Here is a 6,000-nt window from a genome sequence, read left to right as displayed (position 1 = left end):
CTGGACACCATATTGAATTCGAAGATGACCACTTTCAGTTTCTGGAAAACAACGAAAATAACTGAATACCACCTAATATGAGTGTTTTCGGAATAGAGGTGATGTACTAAAGGCAAAAGTCGAGGATGTTGTCATTCCGATAAAACCAATAATTTCAAACTATAAAAACAAATCGCAAGAAATCAATGAATTTGGAATGTTTAAAATTATTGAATTAAACACAAAAATAGGCGGGACGAAGTTTGCCGGGTCAGCTAGTAAATACATAAATATGCTGGTTAAAGCAAATCTGCAAGTGATGAATACGAAGATTAGAACTCGAGAGCAAAAAATTCGGAGGAATAAAAAAAAACAAAAAATACTTTCAAAACGAAGAAAACTAAACATTAAATAATAGTTTTTGCATAACAGTTGTTATCAATAATTATGTTTGTTTTGTTGAATATCTTTTATATTTAATATAATAAAGCTTTTAAACCAATTACAACATGATATGTATTCATACTTAAATTGTTAAATTGATAGAACATTCAATGTTATCTAAGCAAAAAGTTGCACAACAACCATATACGACTATTGACAACCATTGTGCGGTTTCTCCTTTGATCTTTTTCACGAGGTAATTGAAATATTCATTTAATTGTACACTTCGTGTCCTGATTATTGAGCTTAAGCTTGACGGCCGCACATTTCGAAGTTGCTTCCCGTGATGGATCTGAGCTAGTGAAGTTACACAGGGAACCACGTATATAGCAACTTGGGATTAGTTTACAATTTACACGTCGTGGCCTGATTATTTGAATATTTCTACTTCGTGCCTCGATAAGCTCCATCTATTATATTATCAATATTTAACTCCCGGAATGGCGTTAGTTTTACATACAAACAATATACGCACGAAATCTGCAACATATTTTTTTCTGTGAAAGTATGAAATTGAGTCAAATAAATCTAAAATTGAGTAAATTCAGTTTCGTGTGTGACAATGTCACACGCTCACAGAAATTCAACAACAATGCACAGTGGTACAGTAAGGCAATGTAGGCGGACACGAGTTTTTCGATGCAATTTTGTGGTTTAGAGTAAAATTTTTTTCTAAGAACTTGTTTCTTATATTTAGTCTATTTTTTATGTGCAAATGAAAATTAGGGTGGTCCTGAAATCGACTAAATGAAAAAAAACTAACTTTTTATTTGCATGAATAAATGTATACATTCATCGGCACAGTTGTAGACCAACTAATTTTAAGCAACTTTCGGTATTTCTTCACAATATTTATGCAATATTTGTTCTATCAAATGATACCAAATAATATTATTTATGTTTGTTTCATGTCTACAAAAAAGTTTTTTTACAAAGTTACTTAGAATTAGTTAGTCTACAAGTTTGCCAAAGAATGTTTTATTTCGTTGATTTTAGGACCACCCTAATTTTCATTCGCACATGTATAGAGGACTATGTATAAGAAACAACTTTTTACAAAAACTCTGACTTTAAACCGCAAACCAAAATCGCAACGAAAAGCCTATGTCCGCCTAAATTGCCTTACTGTACCACTGTGCAATGAGTTTAGTTACCTTTTTCACCACAAGAGGGGGTGTTCCCTGTCTGTCTTCACGGGAATATATGGGAAATTCGAGAGTGAACTATATTGTTATTTTAAGATATTTGCTAATCCCTTTTCCAAAAACCTAAATTTCTGCAAACTTTTGCATTAGTGCATTAGTGCATAAAGAACAAGGACACAAAACCGGAGTTTCACTTCTCGCACAATGGGATATGATGGTCAATAACATGTTCTAGAAAAAATGGATTTTCTCAGGCATCTTTATAACGGCGCATTTTTTGAATATATCTAATGAAAGCTCTTGAGTTGCACTACAGAACGTATTTTTAGGATTTTAATCCTAGATCTGTTGGCAAGAGAAAAACTGCCGTGAACGTCACCTTATTTTTTTAGAAAAATGCGAATATCTCATCATGTATTCTCGATAGCAACTTCCAAAAACTCTCATTAAGGCAACAACTTTATAGAGTAGAATAAATATGCCAATTTTCATGACAATCGATTCAGTTTACACAAAGTTATAACAATTTTACGTTTTTAGCAATTTTTGGACGTCAATTTTTGACGTGCTTTTTTACCCCACTTACCCCTTTTCAAAAAATATGACATTATGCAAAACATTATTCTATTATATAGATAAACAAACCCTGGAAGTTTCAGTCCAATAGGAGAACCTAGAAACAAGACCTAGTTGCGGTCTCCGCGAACTGGCTCTTAAGGTTAAATCTCCTTTAGTGAAAAAATGTGTCGCGAGTTGTTTCAACACTTCAATAATAGCGTTTTACACGTAGAAGACCGCATAGTGGTAGAAGGAAAAAGGTTTTCGAAGAAGCTGAACTGGAGACATTATACATTCCAAATTTAAAAGAAATTGGGAGAATCATTGTGAGGTACTTAGTAAGCCGTCTCAAGGCTCAACGTGTCGAAGCTATAGGAATGAGTCAAAAGCAAGAAAACCCAGAGATGTCGAACGACGTTTCTTTGCTTATGAACAGCGGCTCCAAAGGCATAATCAAAAAGGATTCCTGCATCGCATCGTAACTGGTGACAAGAAATGGAGACATTACGATAACCCAAACCACAGAAAGTTAAGGAGAAAGCTTATGCTCATCTAAGATATATATATATATATATATATATATATATATATATATATATATATATATATATATATATATATATATATATATAAATATATATATATATATATATATATATATATATATATATATATATAAATATATATATATATATATATATATATTAGATATATATATATATATATATATATATATATATATATATATATATATATATATATATATATATATATATATATATATATATATATATATATATATATATATATATATATATATATATATATATATATATATATATATATATATATATATATATATATATATATATATATATATATATATATAAATATATATATATATATATATATATATATATATATATATATATATATCTATATATATATATATATATATATATATATATATATATATATATATATAAATATATATATATATATATATATATATATATATATATATATATATATATATATATATATATATATATATATATATATATATATATATATATATATATATATATATATATATATATATATATATTGCTTTCTAATTTAAGCAAGTTTTATAAAGTCTTTATTTCGGATTATGTCATGTTCTCGACTACACTCTGAAAATCCAAAATTTTCACAGGCTGTCTCAATGCATTTGAGATAGAAATAAATTGACAACTTTCATCAATAGTAATATTTTTTCCCGTATATTTCTGAACTATAATTTTTCAAGAGCAGGATTGTTAACGTTTGCTTCAATTCGTAAAAAATATTTGATGCTGATTCATAAATCTAGGTCTTGCGATTTCTGCAAATAAAGGGAGTGTGGTATTTAAGCCTGGATCACAAAGAATTAAAAAAATTGAACTGCATAGAACTAACGTACATATTTACTGTTCTAATGTGAAATCAGCATCATTCTCATCTATGACTGTTTCCCCACGTTCGATTATTCCAAAAAAAAATTATTTGCTTCTAGCCAGCATTTAAAAATTGGTTTGTGATCAAAAAAATAAGACTCATATTCTCCAGTGATAACATCCATAATATTTGCGAAAACCACGTCAAGCTCCTTGAATTCAATGATCGTCTTTGATTAAATTTCTGAAAACTATCTTTTGAATTCATTTAATTCATTATTGAAATTGTACTTACGTTGGTAGACGATTTGTAATTAACTGGCCCAATATGTATTAAGTAATAGTTAGTATAACAAAGGTTCTGCACCACTAGGTGGATAAATTCAGGTTTTAATGAAGGTATGATAAGAAGAAAAAACAATGATTGTAAAAAGTTGATACGGCAGTTATCCAATTGACGACGCTTTTTTAATTATTGGCTAGAAATGGTTTTCTTTCCCATTGAAAAAGTAAGAAAGAAGAACAGAACTCGTGAATCAATATTTTATTTGTCTAATGCGTTTAGTTTACTTTTTTAATATGAATTGCAAAAAAAAAATCTTCATTCCACTTTTGTTTAAAGCATGCTTTTTCACTTTTCTTGACTTCTTATTTTTCACAAGGTAAACAAAGATGACTGAAATGTTGCTGAAATGATTCAGCAACATTTCAGTCATCTATCACAAACATTTTGACTGCCATCTCTAATATCTACCAGTTTTTTAAGTTTTCTTCGAAAATCCTTTTCGTCGCCATTGTTGAATTTTAACGACATTTTTCCCCATTTAAAAGTGTTGGATAAACACACGAACCTCGTGTTAATCCGCAGTTTTAACGCCATGTAACAACATGTAGCGTCACTTAATCTTCAATATCTCGGCTACAAGCAATAAAGATCCTCGAACAAGCGTTAATTTCCATTGGCGCTGATTCTTTTTTCCTCCTAAGCTAGGAAGACGGCAACGGCCGAAAAAATGTAATTTCACGTTCATGTTCGTTTAACCCTAGTTTATGGTTCTTTTTTCTGATTCTTACTTGAGCAGCAAGTAACGTCCTACGTAACGTCTACTGGGGGATGCATTAATACGACGACGAAAGGCAGCAGAATGGCCGAGTGATTGGTCTAAAATATGACTGTTCGCTGTTGAAAATGTTTTTTTATTGGCGCCACTTTATTTATGATTTAAAATTTAGTGCTGTAGAAATAGGATAGTTATTTTCCTTTTTCATACGAACTCGTAAACTTTTAACACAGGACAGATTAAGACACTATATTTAATATTACGAAATTTCCACCTGGAAACATAAGCATTATTCTCACCTACAAACGAATAACGAAGTGACCAAAATGGGAGAGAACAAGTGGCAGAAATTTCCTCATGTTTCTTCGGCGGTTCATATCTCGCACTCAACCCAACAACTTGCGCCATGTTTGTGCTCCCCCGCCCGTTCTGTTTCGTTCGTTCGTCTTCGCCTCATAGCTAGTGCGCCGTTCGGTGGGTGGTTGGGTGAAAAACACGCTTCCCATGCAATCGGGTCTGTGTCTCGCCTTGCCGTGGTGGCGAGGCGACTGAGTGCAAAAAATATTCATACACTTCTCGTCATCCCGGCCGACAGACAGCTTCTGTGGCCTGACAGACCATAGACCGAACCATTTCTCCTCAGTTGGATGCCGAGTGTGAATCGATCCTGACGCGAAAAACGAACTGTGCCAGTGCCGACAGAACGACTGAGCTCGAAGTTGGAACGCACGCCTACCCACCTATATATACACATCTTTTTCACTTTTTTCCGAAGTGCAGGTTGGCAGTGATACTAGAATTTTGCCTTTTCCGTGCAAACCGTAGGCGAGACGCGAACCAGTGAAGGATAGTTTACGAATTTCACCGCCCTGCTGCAGTCGATTAATGATTAGTTGTTTTTGGACATGTTTTAGCTGCTCATCAGAAAACATTTTCGTGTGAATTGTGGAAAAGTGTGTGATGAGGAAATTTTCTCGCTGTGCCGCTGTGTGCTGTGGAAATTAATCGAATGTCCGTACGAATTTGCTACATAGTTTCTACCTGTAAGTGTTAATATCAACTAATTGTATTTGGCAGCATTTGGACGACAAGCTAGGAGTAGCAAAAAAAGTGACATGGAAAAATTGATAGCCGCACGTGCCCCGCGAATGGAAAAGTATTCGTAAAGTGTGCTTGGTACTCGGTTTACACTCAGTGGAAATTGATCTCGGTTGGCTTAATTTATCTTTTTTCTTTCCACTTCAACCAAGTCGCATTTTTCGCGTCTGGCCTGGTTGTTACTAGCAACATGTGCATTCATCAGTCAAGTATTTCTCAAATGCAACCGGCGGAGTAAGGAGTTCTTAGGAATGTTTGTGCATCATGCTACGATAGTGGTGGATACATAAAGTAAAA

The 6,000-nt window shown here is 32.5% G+C and overlaps 1 protein-coding gene across 1 annotated transcript in view; it reads left to right on the top strand.

Annotated features, from left to right (window-relative positions):
* Positions 1 to 5,252: 5,252 nt before the first annotated feature.
* Positions 5,253 to 6,000, top strand: part of LOC129722057 (oxidative stress-induced growth inhibitor 2-like) — a 70,835-nt gene continuing 70,087 nt past the window's right edge. The window contains exons 1-2 of the mRNA XM_055675269.1: positions 5,253 to 5,385; positions 5,520 to 5,648. The gene's annotated coding sequence lies outside the window, so the exon portion shown is untranslated. The remainder of the gene's footprint in view (positions 5,386 to 5,519; positions 5,649 to 6,000) is intronic.

This window comes from Wyeomyia smithii, chromosome 2 (genome assembly GCF_029784165.1).
Source record: "Wyeomyia smithii strain HCP4-BCI-WySm-NY-G18 chromosome 2, ASM2978416v1, whole genome shotgun sequence".
Classification (NCBI taxonomy): Eukaryota; Metazoa; Arthropoda; class Insecta; order Diptera; family Culicidae; genus Wyeomyia; species Wyeomyia smithii.
Note: the sequence above shows the minus strand (reverse complement) of the source record. Positions and strands in the feature narration are given on the sequence as shown.